Below are 16539 nucleotides of genomic sequence, written 5' to 3' on the forward strand. Positions count from 1 at the left end.
GGCAGTGGAACGGAGCAGATTGCCTCCTTCCTTCCTGGACCCAAGACTCATCCAGCAGAAAGTCCATATCCTAGGTGGGTGACCTATTCCTGGCCCATTTGTGCTTTCTGTGGAGAAACTCTGTATCCATTTAGTCCCAACATACATATGTTCAGTTCAACACACTCACTGTCCACTCCACACATTGTTGTTCTGTTCTGGCAGCGGTTAGAATATCATCCACACATTCCATATATCCACATACCCACCTTCCTTCTCCTGCTGGTGTCTGCCACAGCTCCAGGTCTTTGGCCAACTGATTGCCAAAGACAGTAGGACTCTTTCTAAATCCTTGTGGTAAAACAGTCCAAGTCATCTGAGTCTTCTCTCCAGTCTCTGGGTTTTCCCATTCAAAGGCAAATAGCTGTTGGCTGTCTGGGCTCAGGGTTAGACAAAAGAAGGCATCCTTTAGGTCCAGAATGGTAAAGCACTCTAACTCTGGGGTCAATTGAGTTAACAGGGTATAGGGGTTAGCCACCACAGGCTAGAGATTGACAATGATCTTACTTATTGCTCTTAAATCCTAAGCCAACCTATATCCACCCCCAGGCTTCTTTACTGGTAAAACAGGTGTGTTGTAGGCAGAGTCACATTCCTTCAGTAGTCCATAATTGACACACTTCTGGATCATAGGTGAAATCCCTTCCAAGTCCTTTTTCCTTAAAGGATATTGCTTGATTCTAATTGGTTGTGCAGCTTCTGTAAGGTGTATTATAGCTGGAGGGGCATTCTTAGCTTCACCTGGTTGGTCTGTGTCCCATACCTTGGGGATGATCTGGATGAGGGCATGGAGTCAGTCATCAGCAAGTTTGCAGATGACACCAAGCTGGGGGCAGATGTGGCTGGGTAGGAGGGCAGAAGGGCTCTGCAGCGGGACCTTGACCGCCTGGACAGATGGGCAGAGTCCAAGGGGATGGCTTCAATAGCTCCAAGTGCTGGGTGCTGCACTTTGGCCACAGCAACCCCATGCAGAGATACAGGCTGGGGTCGGAGTGGCTGGAGAGCAGCCAGACAGAGAGGGATCTGGGGGTGCTGATTGATACCCACCTGAACATGAGCCAGCAGTGTGCCCAGGTGGCCAAGAGAGCCAGTGGCATCCTGGCCTGCATCAGCAATGGTGTGGTCAGCAGGAGCAGGGAGGTCATTCTGCCCCTGTACTCTGCACTGCTTAGACCACACCTTGAGTGCTGTGTTCAGTTCTGGGCCCCCCAGTTTAGGAGGGACATTGAGGTGCTTGAGCGTGTCCTGAGAAGGGCGATGAGGCTGGGGAGAGGCCTTGAGCACAGCCCTATGAGGAGAGGCTGAGGGAGCTGGGGTTGTTTAGCCTGGAGAAGAGGAGGCTCAGGGGTGACCTTATTGCTGTCTACAACTACCTGAGGGGTGGTTGTGGCCAGGAGGAGGTTGCTCTCTTCTCTCAGGTGGCCAGCACCAGAACAAGTGGACACAGCCTCAAGCTACACCAGGGGAAATTTAGGCTGGAGGTGAAGAGAAAGTTCTTCCCTGAGAGAGTCATTGGACACTGGAATGGGCTGCCCGGGGAGGTGGTGGAGTCGCCGTCCCTGGAGCTGTTCAAGGCAGGATTGGGCGTGGCACTTGGTGCCATGGTCTGGCCTTGAGCTCTGTGGTAAAGGGTTGGACTCGATGATCTGTGAGGTCTCTTCCAACCTTGGTGATACTGTGACACTGTGATACTCTGATAATTGATCTTCTATTTCCTGGCTCTTACTCATTTTCTGAATAGATGGCTCTAGAAGGGCCAAACTCAAAACCTTGATTAATTGATCATTCTCCACTTTAAATTCAATATTCCCTTTATCAAAAATTATTTCTGCCCCCAAGGCTTCCAAAAGATCCCTTCCCAGTAGTGACTTAGGTGCTTTGGGCATATACAAAAAAAATATGTATGCCCCAAGATTTGCCCAGTTTATACTTCAGAGGCTGCAGAAAGTAAGCCCCTGCCACAGAAACACTGCTTTTGTCAAGAGGTACCAAGGCTTGATTCAACACTGAAAAAGTTGCTCCTGTATTTTACAGGGTTAACCCTCCAGGGGGAGTGACTTTGAACCTGACCCTAGGTGGTCTTGACCCCTCCCCAGGGGTGGGTCTGAAGACTAGCAGGTGATGGATAGCCTACACCCCCTTCCTGTCTACAGATCTATAAAAATCAGGGGGGACTTCCTGTTCTCTCTCTCTGCGCTCCTCTGCCTCCCTGCTTGCCAGCATCACCATCCTCTTCCTGGTTCTGTTTTACCACGTGGCCACCACCCACGAGGCAGACAAACCCACTGCCATCAAAAATCTGATTGTATTTACACATTTTGTTTCTTGTCTTCCCTTCCCTATACCTTTGCATCTTCCCTACCTCAGATACCTTTAATTTATTGTTAAGCTTTTCTTCTTTTAACTTCTAAATCAGAGTGAGATTATTTATTTGGGTGTGCTTTACCTTTTCTCTCTCCACATCTAATTCTTTGGGAAAGAAGGGGGAAGAGGGAAGGGCACTCTATAAATTGTTATTGGTTGTCGTGGAGGGCCTGAAGGCCCAAACACAAGGCTTATCTATGCATACTTGCCTGGACATGTTTTTCTGCCAGGACCCCTGATTGTAAACAGGTTGTGAAACACACACACACAACTCGTGTACCCCTGGGGCCCGCCCATGTGATCCCCATATTTGGGAGAGTCCAGGCAAACAGCTCCTACCTATTAAGGTAAAGTTTGGCTTGCTGCCAACCTGATTGGTCACTTTGGATGGCCAAAGGGCCATGAATCTCAGCCCACAGTCTATAAAGAGGGATGCAAAGAAGCACCACATGTTCAGACTCAGCTCTGGTCAGATCTGTTCAGATTCAGCTCTCTGATCCACATTGCAGCTCCTGCTGCCCTGACTTACTTGCAGAGCCCAGACACAGAGTCTGGCCCTCACTTGCATGCTCACTGAGGCACAGACCTCATGCATTGATTTCAATTCACAGTTAACCTGTCTGCATACCTTAGATGCAGAAGCTCCTTGAAGCCTGCACATGATACATATATATAAGGAGCCGATAGCCTCCTAAGCCTAGAGCCAGCTGTGCATATCGGCCAGCTACCTTGCTTTATCTACGGAGCTCAGACTCCCAGCTTATTGCCTGGTAAGAAGGACAAGGACAGCAGAACTTTGGACTGTCTGCACCCACAAGCACAGCCTGCTAGCTGTGCAGAGGACCGTGCCAGAAACTGCATGGACAACATCCTTCTCCTGTTCCTGGAATCCTGCCAGCTGATCATCCCTGGACACGCAGCATCCAGCAGAACCAGCAACGTCGAGGCAGAGATCACCTCACACCAGGAGAAAAGGTTAGAGAAAGAAACCTGTTTACCCCAGAGGCTGGGAAGATTTATCATTTCCCTCTCAAGCCAGGAAGATTCCAGCCCCACAGAGTCCACAGGCAGAGCCCCTGGAAGTCCGGACACTGGGCATAGGCTGTGACACGATCCCAGGAGGGTGATTAATAATTGAGAGCAACACTTACAAGTAAAGCTTAATTCCTCTGTAATATAAGTTTCCTCTGTAATATAACTTTCCTCTGTAATACAAGTTATCTCTGCCGTAGAGCAGACAGAGAACTTCAGCCCCTACTGGGCAAATTGTGTAGTTCCCAAGCGGCACTAAGCCAAAGGGAAATATCTCTCTCTGCAAATAGTTTATAATTGAATGTTTTCCCAGTTATTAACCAGATCCCTGTATATATTATAGACTAAATTGTGTTCATAATCTTGCACAAAAGAACTAAACAGTGGTTGGGGGTGGCAAGAGTTTGTAAATATTAATTTCAATAAATTATATTTTTATATAAAATTAATACCACCTCAAATATTAATTTCTCACCTCAGCCAAAGAGGCATAGGTATAGAGATCCCCCTCCACAGAATTGGTTCCATCAAACATACATTTGAGTCTCTGGGAACTTAAATCAGAACCGAGACAATTAATTTGTCTCAGTGTGGGGCTAGGTAGAAAATAATTATTTCAGACAAGATTAGGAAGTTAAAAATGGATGTTCTGAGAGTTTTAATAACTCAATCATTTGGATGGTTATGTTGGTCCTGGATTAAAAGCTCATAACCTGTCAGGTTTTCTGGATAATGATTAATAAGGTATGGGAATGTTGAAAGCTGTTACCTGGGCAAGTGTGTGGCTATTTATTGGGTTCTGTTGGAAATTTAACTGATTTTGGGAATGCCTCTGAAACATGGAACAACTCTGAGATGTGTGCTGGGACGTAGAGGGTCCAGAGATTTTGGGGAATAAATGGTACTTCCTAGCAATATTTTCATTGTGTTTAAATTTGATTCAGGGAGGCTTCATTGTGGTTTTAGCCTAGACCATGTGCAAGCTGCATTGGCCACAGCCATTAGGACCTTTGGGAAAGAGATAAGCAGGGGAGGAGTGGCCTGCCCGGTACCTGCTGCTGTGGGCGATGTCGTTGCAGAGGCTCTCAGTGGGCTCTGACTCACCAATCATGAGCAGCCCAGCAGGCCATGATCACAGTATCACAGTATCACAGTATCACAGTATCACAGTATCACCAAGGTTGGAAGAGACCTCATAGATCATCAAGTCCAACCCTTTACCACAGAGCTCAAGGCCAGACCATGGCACCAAGTGCCACGTCCAATTCTGCCTTGAACAGCTCCAGGGATGGCAACTCCACCACCCCCCCAGGCAGCCCGTTCCAGTGTCCAATGACTCTCTCAGTGAAGAACTTTCTCCTCACCTCCAGCCTAAATTTCCCCTGGTGCAGCTTGAGGCTGTGTCCTCTTGTTCTGGTGCTGGCCACCTGAGAGAAGAGAGCAACCTCCTCCTGGCCACAACCACCCTTCAGGTAGTTGCAGACAGCAATAAGGTCTCCCCTGAGCCTCCTCTTCTCCAGGCTAAACAATCCTGATGGATCCCTGATCAAGGGCGGCTCCGCCCCAGGCTCCACCCTGAACTCCACCCCAGGTCCCACCCCGAGCTCCGCCCCAGGCTCAACCCCCACAGACGGTGATCTCTGGCACTCTCGCTCTTGCCCCCATGACTACCCACAGAGCCAAGTTACAAAAGATGAGCCCTTTCCCAGACATGGATCCAGTGGAAGGAAGCTCAGCGGTAACCAGCACCCCCCAGCAACATGCACCAGATGGGAATGAATCTGACAGTGAGGTGGTGATGATCACATCTATGCCCAGAAAGGAAGTCAGGCAAACGCAACAGGAGTATGCCAGAGCCAATGGACAGTCCCTTTTAGCCTGGCTCTTGAGCTGCTGGGATGGAGGAGCAGAAACCAGCAGGGATTTAGATCAGAGGGAAGCTAAGCAGTTGGGGTCCTTGTTGAGTGACGGGGGTGTGAATAAAGAGCTGGGGAGGCTGGATGGCACCCACACACTTTGGGCCAGACTTCTCACAGCTGTGAGACACAGATACCCCTCCAAGGATGACATCATCTTCCATCCTTTTAAGTGGGCTAATATGGAAGAGGGGATCATGTACCTGAGGCAAATGGCTGTACAAGAAATAGTCTATGGAAATGGCAAACTGCCTCTGGACCCTGATGATGTCCATATGAAGTCAGCCCTCTTAAATCAACTGACCCAGTGTGCCCCTTCCACATAGGCACACACACTGGGAGGGCTACTCTTGGGCAGAGACCTGAACAATCTTCCAACTGTCCAGGAATTTGTTAATGATGGAGACAGTTTGAAGACAGTGTCTCCAGAAAGGGCTTGATCTCAGCTGTGGAAACCCTTACCCCGGAGATGAATGAGCTGAAGGCCTCTGTCTCTGACCTGCAGAAGGCAGAGGATGATTACTCTTCACCTTCTGAATGGGTACAGGTCTCAGCTGTTAGGAACACACACTGCTGTACTCCCCCTCCTCCTCCCCATAGGAGACCAGTCCAAGCCAGACAGGGGACACCTAGGGGCTCACTGTGGAGAACACTGTGTGAACACAGGGAGAACATGGACAAATGGCATGGCCAGCCCACCTCAGCCCTATGGACCAGAGTGAGGGAACTGCAGGGTGAAAACACAGGCAATAACTCCTCCAGAAGAGGGGTTACTTCAGTGTCCCACAGGCAACCCTCTCACCCAAGGAGTGGTCCTGCCAGTAATTCAGGTCCATGTGCCTCATGTGGTCACACTGCTCAGCATTAGAGGTGCTCTGTCTCCAGCCAGGTGGAGAACAGGGACAACAGAATGTATTGGGATGTGTTTGTGAAATGGCCTGGCACTTCTGAGTACCAAGCTTTGGTAGACACTGGTGCCCAATGCACTCTGATGGAGTCACCACTCCTTTTAGCTCCAAGGCTTCCAGTCCTGACTTGGATGTTTAAAGGGAAAGGTTCAACTCCACGCCATGCCACAGATGCCACTTGGAGTAAGTGGATGGCTCTAATAACTCAGAGGGCTAGAATGGGGAATCTCAAGCACCCAGGCATTGTGGAGGTCATCACCAACTGGCCAGAGGGCACTGACTTTGGAAAACCAGCAGAAGAGAAGGCAGTGACCCGTGCCGAGGAAGCCTCCCCCCATACAGTGACCTCCCTGAGGAGGAAAAGGCATATGCTCTGCTCACAGATGGATTCTGCCCTCTTGTAGGCAGCAAGTGGAGATGGAAGCTGCTGTGTGGAGCACTACACGCAGGGTTGCAGAGGCAAAAGATGGAGAAGGTGAATCCAGCCAATATGCTGAGGTGAAAGCCATCCAGCTGGCCCTGGACATTGCAGAACGAGAACAGTGGCCAAAGCTATACATCTACACCGACTCATGGATGGTAGCAAATGCCTTATGGGGGTGGCTGAAGGAGTGGAAGAGAAATGACTGGCAGAGAAAAGGGGAAGCCTATTTGGGCTGCTGACCTCTGGCAAGACATCTCTGCATGCCTGGACAAACTACCAGTTAAAATCTGACACATCAGTGCTGACATCCCCAAGAGCAGAGCCACTGAAGGACAACAGCACAAGCACCAAGCTGACTTGGCTACCCACATCTCCCAAATAGACCTGGACTGGAAACACAAAGGTGAACTGTTCCTAGCTCGGTGGCTCATGACTCTTCTGGCCACCAGGGAAAAGATGCCACATACCAATGGGCCCGAGACAGGTCCGTGGACATACTCATAGAGGCCATAGCTCAGGTTATCCATGGCTGTGACATCTGTGCTGCCATAAAGCAAGCCAAGGGCATGAAGCCTTTGTGGTATGGGGGATGGTGGTCAAAGTACAAGTGTGGAGAGGCCTGGCAGATGGATTACATCACTCTGCCTCGGTCTCACAGTGGCAAACAGTATGTGTTAGCCATGGTAGAGGGAAGCACTGGGTGGCTGGAAACCTACCCAGTACCTCATGCTACTGCCCGCAACACCATTCTGGGTCTGCAGAGCCACATCCTGTGCAGACCTGGCACCCCAGAGAGAATTGATTCAGACAATGGGACCCATTTCAAGGACAACCTCATAAGCAACTGGGCAAAAGAATCTGGGATCAAATGGGTTTACCACATCCCATACTACCCACCAGCTGCAGGGAAGATTGAGCCTCACAATGGCCTGCTGAAAACCACCCTGAAAGCTCTGGGGGGTGGAGCTTTTGAAAACTGGGAGAGACACCTTGCAGAAGCCACTTGGCTGGTGAACAGCAGGGGATCAGTCAGCAGAGCTGGTCCTGCTCAGTCTGCCCTACTGCAGACTAATCTCAGAGTTGGTTCCATGTATCTTGTACCATAGTTGTATAATGATTGTATAATAATTGTGTAATAATTGTACAATAGTTGTAAGTGGTTACAAGTTTCTTTTCTAGTTACACCCTGTGGTGGAGGGCCACATAGGCCCAAATAGCCTTGTTTGCAAGTCTATGCTTGCCTGGACATGTTTTCCCTCCGAAAGGTGTTTTTCTGTCCAGACCAGGGGAAAACAAATTAAGTGGACAAAGGAGGACAACAAGCCTGGTGCCTTCAAGTCTGGCTTGCCCTGCTTGTAAGGTTGATGTAAACAGGTTGCATAAGCTCACGTGCTTAGCGTGTGGGCCCACCTGTGCTCTCTCCATATTTGGGGGTACCAGACCTGTGGACTCTACCTTATTTGGCATGTTTTGGCCTGCTGCCAGACGCTCATTGGACAGTATTGTGGCCAAAGGACCATCAATCTCGGCCCACATCTCATAAATAGGGCAATTCAGTGCTCCTGCCACCCTCCTCCACCCACCTCTGCTAGCCTCTTCGTCGCCTTGGGCCACTACTGCTGTATGACTCCATTCCACGGTAGAATCATAGAATCAACCAGGTTGGAAGAGACCTCCAAGATCATCCAGTCCAACCTATCACCCAGCCCTAACCAATCAACCAGACCATGGCACTAAGTGCCTCATCCAGTCTTTTCTTGAAGACCCCCAGGGACAGGTGCCTCCACCACCTCCCTGGGCAGCCCATTCCAATGCCAATCACTCTCTCTGTGAAGAACTTCTTCCTAACATCCAGCCTATACCTACCCTGGCACAACTTGAGACTGTGTCCCCTTGTTCTATTGCTGGTTGCCTGGGAGAAGAGGCCACCCCCCACCTGGCTACAATGCCCCTTCAGGTACTTGTAGACAGTAATAAGATCACCCCTGAGCCTCCTCTTCTCCAGGCTAAACAGGCCCAGCTCACTCAACCTCTCCTCATAGGATTTGTGCTCCAGGCTCCTCACCAGCTTTGTCGCCCTTCTCTGGACATGTTCCAGTACCTCAACATCTTTCTTGAATTGAGGGGCCCAGAACTGGACACAGTACTCAAGGTGTGGCCTTACCAGTGCTGAGTACAGGGGAAGAATAACCTCCCTTGTCCTACTGGCCACACTGTTCCTGATGCAGGCCAGGATGCCATTGGCTCTCTTGGCCACCTGGGCACACTGCTGCCTCATCTTCAGCTTACTATCTATCAGTACCCCCAGGTCCCTTTCTTCCTGGCTGCTCTCCAGCCACTCAGTCCCCAGCCTATAGTGCTGCTTGGGGTTGTTGTGGCCAAAGTGCAGAACCTTGCACTTGGCCTTGTTAAATCTCATCCCATTGGCCTCTGCCCACCCATCCAGCCTGTCCAGGTCCCTCTGCAAGGCTCTCCTACCTTCCAACAGATCAACACCTGCTCCTAGCTTGGTGTCATCTGCAAACTTACTGATGATGGACTCAATGCCCACTGGACTTGGCAGCGATCCAGAGGAACAATTGACCAAGGCGTTCCCAGCCAGCCGCCACTCCAGCTCACCATTCCCAGCCTGATTGTGCCCATGCAGCCTTCTCAGACAGCATGCCCCAATACCCAAACTGAACTATTCAGGTCCACAAGGATCAACCACGTGGCTTTCGCTACACATATTCGGGACCACAGAGACTGTGACTCCAACTAGTGAGTAACTGAACAATCTTGATTTGAGCAGCCAAGAATTTCAGTGACTTTACCAGTGGCACTTTTATGCCACCAGACTCTCTATCCAAAACCTTTCCAAACCTCTACCAAATTCCTGAATCCTGCTGTAAATAGACATTCTGTAAAGTAATTTCACAACCACGTACAAAGAATTTGTGTAGGTTAATTGTATATATGTTTGGGGGGGGGAATTCCTTTTGTATATATTATTGAATTATTTAAAACCCTTTTAAATTCAGCCTCTTATCTTACCCCAAGCACAGACAAAACCCCTTCACAACAATTCCTCTTCACCCTGAAGATACTCCTTGGTTTGCTTTTTCCATCCCAAGTGTTAATATGTGAGCACCTCTAAAGCATTATCAATGGACTGTATTACCACAGGGAATGAAAAATAGCCCCACAATTTGCCAGTGGTATGTGGCTAAAGCATTGTCTCCAGTACGTGAGCAATTTCCTCAGGTATTGCTGTATCATTACATGGATGATTTGCTTATTGCTGCCAAAGATCCACTTGACATAGAATGGGAGGTACAAGAGGTTTGTGCAGTGTCGTGGAACGCAGTTTCGCGGCAGAGTTATGGGGGAAAATACGCGAGGCGTTGACTATTTTATCAGTGATTTATTGCAAAGAATGCGGATTCCCTCTTCCCGAAACTACACCACCACTGTGAATTCTTTTTGATTGAGATCAAAGTAACATTTCCGAAAATGGCAAATTATAGAGTCTATGATGTTTAAAGAGAGTTCTTTGAGTCTCTGGTTTGAGTTAATAGTTCGTCAGTCAGCTACTCACAGTCTATAGCTTGGTAAGGAGTCTCTCATTCTCCCGATGAGGGTCCAGGCATGCAGAATGTAGTCTCCGCGACTCGGGGTCCACCCGAGGCGAGACTAGATCGGCGAGCAGTTTGTTGTTGTTAAGTCCGGGGAAAAAACCAGAAAGGCTGGAAAACCCAGAAGTGCAAGACGCAGACCAGAGCAAGAGAGCAAGAGGGCGGGAGAGCGCGCGCGCGAACACAAGGGCCTGTCCACCATTTTATAATGTTCCAAGACAGGACTAGCCCACAACTCGGACCATTTTTACGTTGTTCACATATATTGGTAAAAGACAATAAGCAATCTATATAATTGGATAACATTACCTAAACAAAGTAAAGACCACTCCTCAGGCCAGCCCACCGGCAGGTGCTGGGCAAACTTGAGATAGTCGTTCCTACTTAACCAAAACAATATCCTGTTGTCTGAAAAGCGAGGTCAAGTGGAAAGGAAAACATGGCCAGTGTTTACCTTTTCACTTACCCTGGGGAGAAATCTTCCCATGGGACTGAAAGACTGTTTTGGTTTTTCGATGCTTCTGGCTTGAATGTGAGGCACTAGAAACTACACAATATAGCAAAAGCCTAGAGAAGCTTTTTGCTACTCTCCATGACATACTCCACCCCCTGGCTCACATTAAGCCAAGAATCGGAAAAGCAAAAATGAAATACAACTTACATCTAATTCTTAACATAACTAATACATAAACATAACTCTAATTCAAACTAACTTAATACTTATGCCCACCCCCCTGAATAAACAAAGCTTTATTGAATATTTACAAAGCAGAAAACCTGGTATATGCATAAGCAGTTCAGAAGTCTGGGAGAATCCATCGTGCACTGATACGATGAGTCTTCCCACTTACATCAGTTGCTTCCCAAGCATACAACCCATTTGGTTTTGTCAGGGTCATAGGCACAACTCCAATTGAAGGTAAATTTACCATTACTGGTTGTCCCACCTGTAATTTGTGTAATGACTGTTGAGAGTGCTGAGATTTATCTGGTGGATGGCTAACATTCTCCACTGGATTGTCAGGACAAAATGCCCTTATTTTAGGACTACCATAATTACCCCATCTGTTGTTCACAATGAAAACTGCGTATGGTAAGCGTTTATCCCAGTTACCTTTGGATACCATGGCATGTTTCTTAACCAGAGCGTTTGTTCTCTCTACAATACCATTAGCTTGAGGATAATAGGGAGTATGAAATACCCATGTAATCCCTTCACTCTTAGCCCAGTCTTGTACAGAAGATGCTGTAAAGTGAGATCCATTATCACTTTGGATGTACTCCGGCATTGGCAAGACACTAAACCACTGCTTCAAGACCTCAATAGTTTGAGCTCCTGTTGCAGCATTAGTTGCTGTAGCCATGACTAATCCTGAAACCACTTCCACCCCCACCAGTATGTATTTCTTCCCGTGTGAGGGCTTTAAAGGACCCACATAGTCAACTTGCCATGTACTCCATAACCTTTTGTCTCCTCTGATATGCTGTGCTGGAGCTAGATTGGGATGATTTTGTTTAAGCCTGATTCTGCACTGTGGACAAGATGAAATGAGTTCCTTACAGGTACTCATAGAAACTGGCCATCCTCTAGACCTACACTCGAAGTAAAGGTCTGCTTTTCCTGAATGACCTCTTTTAACATGAAGCCACTCAGCTAATCTCCACCACTCTGTTTTCTCCTCATCCACTATGTTGATCTTTGCCAGGAAATCAGCTTGATTATTCCAGGTGGTAGCTGGTGTTTGCTTTTTGGAATGCCCTTCTACCCAACCAACTTTGAGGGGTCTGGATCGGCCAATCTCTAATAGCCTTTTCCAGTCTTCGACTCTCCAGACTTCCACACCTGACACCTTCCACTGATTCGCTTCCCACTGGCAAATCCATTCAGTGGCGCCTTTGAATGTGGAATAAGAATCAGTGTAAATAGTTGTCGCTCCATGCTCAGCTGCTAGCATGAGAGCACGCAACTCCCCTACCTGTGCACTGCCATCACCTTCTTCAGTGATTGTCTGGCCTGTAGCAATCTCCAAGGCAGCGGCTTTGTAGCGCCACTTCGCCCCTACCCTCCGAGAGGATGCATCTGTAAACCACACTCCCGATTTGTCGGAGTCTGCGGTCATCTCAGGGGCTACCTGAATAGGAGAAGGCTTATATGGCTGACTAAGCAGAGCTTTATCAGGATTTATGGGTTGCTGAAGTTTGGATACCTTTGTAGGTCCCTCTTTCAGCGGTATCAGCTGTGAAATTCCCTCTAAGTAGGCATACCACTTTCTAACAGTAGCCTTTTGGGCAATTCCTTCCGGTGGAGGAGTTCCTTTAAGGACTGCTTTTAGCAGAGGAAATGGACCTTGCACTACAATATCTTGTGTAGTACGAAGCTTTTCTGCTTCCTTAACAGCTCGAGTTAGGGAAAGAAGTCCCTTTTCCCAATCTGAGTACCGAATTTCGGTCTCTTTGAATACTGTTGAGGCAAACATGATAGCTCTACTAGGACCATTGGGTCCTCTCTGGAAAATTCCACAGTATGAGGCATTTGCGGAGAAACCCCATTCAGCCCTCAGGGCATCTTTTGGGTGTAATGGCCCCAACTTCTGATATGCCTTTAGTTCATCCTTGAGAAACCTCAGGCTATCAGAATGTTCTGGAGTCCAATCCCAATGCTTGTTCTTCTTAAGCAAATCATACAGAGGACGGGCAATTACTGAGAAACCTGGAATATGTTTCCTCCAGTAACCCAGAGTACCCAACAACTGTTGTAACTCTTTTCTATTTTGGGGTATTTGGCCCTTTTCAATGCTCTGAAGAGTGTCGTCTGGCACAGACACTGCCCCTGCTATCCACCATGATCCCAGGAATTTTACCTCTTGACTTGGACCTTGACACTTTTCCTTCGGAATGGTCAAACCTTGGCTAGTCAACAGCTCTCGAATATTCTCAGCCACTGCACCAACTTGCTCCTTGTCATCCCCTCCCACCAAGATATCATCAATGTAATGGTACATCTTAACATCCTTAGGAAGTTGAACAGTGTCAAGCAAAGCTGCAAGTGCATTGTGTGCAATGGTTGCGCTGTGTTTGTACCCTTGTGGAAGACGGTTGAATGTGTACTGAATACCTTGCCAGGTAAAAGCAAACTGCGGTTTGTCCTCTTCTCTCAATGGCACCATGAAGAACATGTCCTTCACGTCTAGAGTCGCCATCCAGGTGTGAGAAGCCGCTTGGATTGCTGTCACTGTGGATGAAAGACTAGGAACTGCTGCAGTAAGAGGAGGAGTGTTACTATTTAGCTTCCGGAAATCTACCGTCAATCTCCATCGGCCATTAGATTTTCGGACTGGCCAAACAGGTGAATTGTAAGGAGAATGAGTTCTAGTGATAATCTGTCTCTTTTCAAGATCAGCTATCACTTCAGTGATACCTTGCTTAGCTGCAGCTGGCAATGGATACTGTGCAACACAAGTAATGGGTGACTTTGGCAATGGAGGAGCTGTTTGCAATAAGCGAACACGAGCACGGATTAACCTTTGCCTCTTATTCCTCCTCTCATAAGCACCAAAGCTCCATAATGTTCCGTCAGGAAGGTGCCATCTTCTGCCTGCTAGAACATCAAACCCAAGGATATTATGTTTGCACGAAGCCAATGCTAACTCTACCAGGGTACCTCTTTTCTCCCCAGGTAGCCACAGCTGTGCCTTGGCTAAATAGCATGTTTCAGGTTGTCCTGTAACACCTGTTATGTTTACCTTTCTCCGAGATGGCAATATTTTCAGATGCTTGGCTAGTTGTGCATTTAGCACTGTAATTTGTGCACCTGTATCTATTAGGTATTTGACAGCAGTTCTAGTTGGTCCAGTAGGAATCATGATATAGGGTTCAGGTTTGTCAGACCATTGACATTCAGAAACAGAGCGATGAGTGTGGCCTGAATCATTCACCGCCACACCTAGTTTTTTGATCTGCTCTTATCTCCTCCCCGATCAGGAGAACCTGACTTGGTAGGAGACGTGCTTGCAGAGCCTCTCTTACGGTTCTGCTTCACCTTTTCGTTACCATTGCCTTTCAGTACTTGTTCTAGCAGTCCTTTCATGTCAGACACGGACTTACTTATATCAGACATGGACTTACTCATAGTACTGAGCTCACTCTTCACAGGATCACGCTCTGCCTGTTTCTTCTGAAACACATCACGAGGTTTCACTGCATATTTCTGTTCCTGCAGTGGAATTACACCCCTACCTGTAGAACTCGGTACCCACATTATTCCAGATCCAGAGCGACGATTAAGCTCAGGGCTCCCCCTGGGACTTGATCGTGGGCTCGATCTTGGACTCTCATTGGGGTCACCAGATGTCCAGGCATGCCGCACCGTTTGGTGTTTTCGTCGTGATGCAGAGCTGTTCCTGCCTCCAGACTGCTTTTCCTTCTGAAAGACAGATTCTGGCACAGATAAAGGATCATGATAACCCATTTCTCTTCCTAGAGTGGCTAGTTCTGTAAGCACTTCCCTCCACGTAGGATGATGTACTACACTTTGTGAACTTTGCCCTTCATTCTGTTGTATTGCATTCTCAATTTGTCTCCTTATCCTAATGCCTTCAGCCTTTATGAAGCCAGGCATACCCTTTATCAGGGGTCTAAGCCTCGGTGGCTCTACTGGGGCATCCATTGCATGTGCATATAATCCCTTATGATTCACAGCTTGGATACAGGCAACCATAGCAAATGCTTCATTTAACTCATCAGGGGATCTGATCCAAAATTCTGTAGGATCACCCCTATCTGAAGGCTCATAAGCACTAGCCCAATGAAAGATCCTAGCACTCAACGCAAGGTCTCCCTCAGGACCATCCCCAAGAAATACCTCGGGTCCCCAGTTAGTTCTCCCCACCTCTTCACGAGATAAGATAATCCTTTCCGCGCCCCTTTGTACCACGCGACACACATACGCTATTATGGATTCCTTAGGCATGCGGGAATAAGTTTCCCTAAGATCATCCATCTGCGTTTCTGTGTACGGTTTTGTTTTCGTAGTTGTTGTTTTGCCTCCTTTCGGTCCTTGCGAGGTTTCAGATGCAAAGAGAGGGTTCACGGAGTAGGACTTCATTTTGTGGTGCACCTCCTCCACTTCCGTGTCGCTATCAATAGACGCAACTGCAGGCTGTAACGCGGTGTGGCGCTGCACAGGCGTGCTTAGCGCTGGCTGCTCAGGACGTGGTGGTTGAGAAGATGGCGGCTGTTGTGGAGATGGTTGAGAAGATGGCGGCTGCGGCGGCGCTGCCGATGGTTGAATCTGAGACGGAATCGGGACCTGCTGGAACGCTGGAACGGGCTGAGATTGAGAAGATGGTTGTGCCGGGACAAGCGGCACCGTAGCTGCTGCCTGCGGGACTGCAGACGATTGCGGCTGGATTATCGGCTGCGTTACTGCTGGTGGCGGCGGCTGAAGCGCCGGGACCTGCGGGATCGTCTGAAGCTCCTGTGCTGGCTGCTGCACCGTCGGAAACGGGGTTGTCGGCACGATCGGCTGCTGAAGCAGAGTCGGCTGTGAAGGCGTTAACGGAATCGGCTGAGTCGCTAGGACCTGAGTCAGCTGCTGCGGGACCGCTTTCGGTTCTACCGCTGTCGGCTGTGGAGATAACATGGCGTTCGGCGGCAAAATAGGTTGTGTCTGGGCTATCGGCTCCGCTACTGTTAATAATGGTGCTGCTGGCGGCTGGGGTGTCGGCATCGGCAGAAGCGTCAGAGGCTTCGCCGGCGGAATCACCGGGACTTGAACTGGCTGCGGCTGAGGCAAAGCGGCGTCCGGCTGGACCGGCATTGGTGAGTTAAACGGTGGACGCGGTGTCGAGCCGCACGGCTTTAGCGGCAACAGGGATGGCTCTGCCACTGGTTGGGGATTCACTGGCTGAGGATGGTGCTTCACCGGACATAATTTAAAGAAATCGGGCTCGCGTAAAGGTGTACTGACGCGAGAGACTCTAGGCGGAGAGTGCAAGGGTTGCAACCCTTGGGTTTGAGAGGGGGTAGTGACCGGCTCTTTCCGGCGAACCACAGGCTGCTGTGACTTCTCAGGACATATTGGAGTAAAAGTAGTTGGCAAGCCTAGGTGACCAGTTGACTCTCTACGATGGGTCGAGGGCTGCGGAGTTTCTGTCCGAGACCCGACATGCGATCGCGGCTGCGGTGTGTCCGCACGGGAACTAACGGCTGATTGCGTTCGGGAAGAGCTCCCGGACCGTGAC

The 16539-nt window shown here is 48.8% G+C and overlaps 1 long non-coding RNA gene across 1 annotated transcript; it reads right to left on the reverse strand.

The window, feature by feature from the left end:
- Positions 1-10071: 10071 nt before the first annotated feature.
- On the reverse strand, positions 10072-14799 carry LOC135192806 (uncharacterized). Its single transcript, XR_010309032.1, has 2 exons — positions 13413-14799; positions 10072-10408 (listed from the first exon to the last, which is right to left on the reverse strand). It is a non-coding gene; the product is annotated as an uncharacterized LOC135192806 (long non-coding RNA).
- Between the last annotated feature and the right edge of the window lie 1740 nt (positions 14800-16539).

The sequence above is a fragment of the Pogoniulus pusillus genome, chromosome 44 (genome assembly GCF_015220805.1).
Source record: "Pogoniulus pusillus isolate bPogPus1 chromosome 44, bPogPus1.pri, whole genome shotgun sequence".
In the NCBI taxonomy this organism is placed as follows: Eukaryota; Metazoa; Chordata; class Aves; order Piciformes; family Lybiidae; genus Pogoniulus; species Pogoniulus pusillus.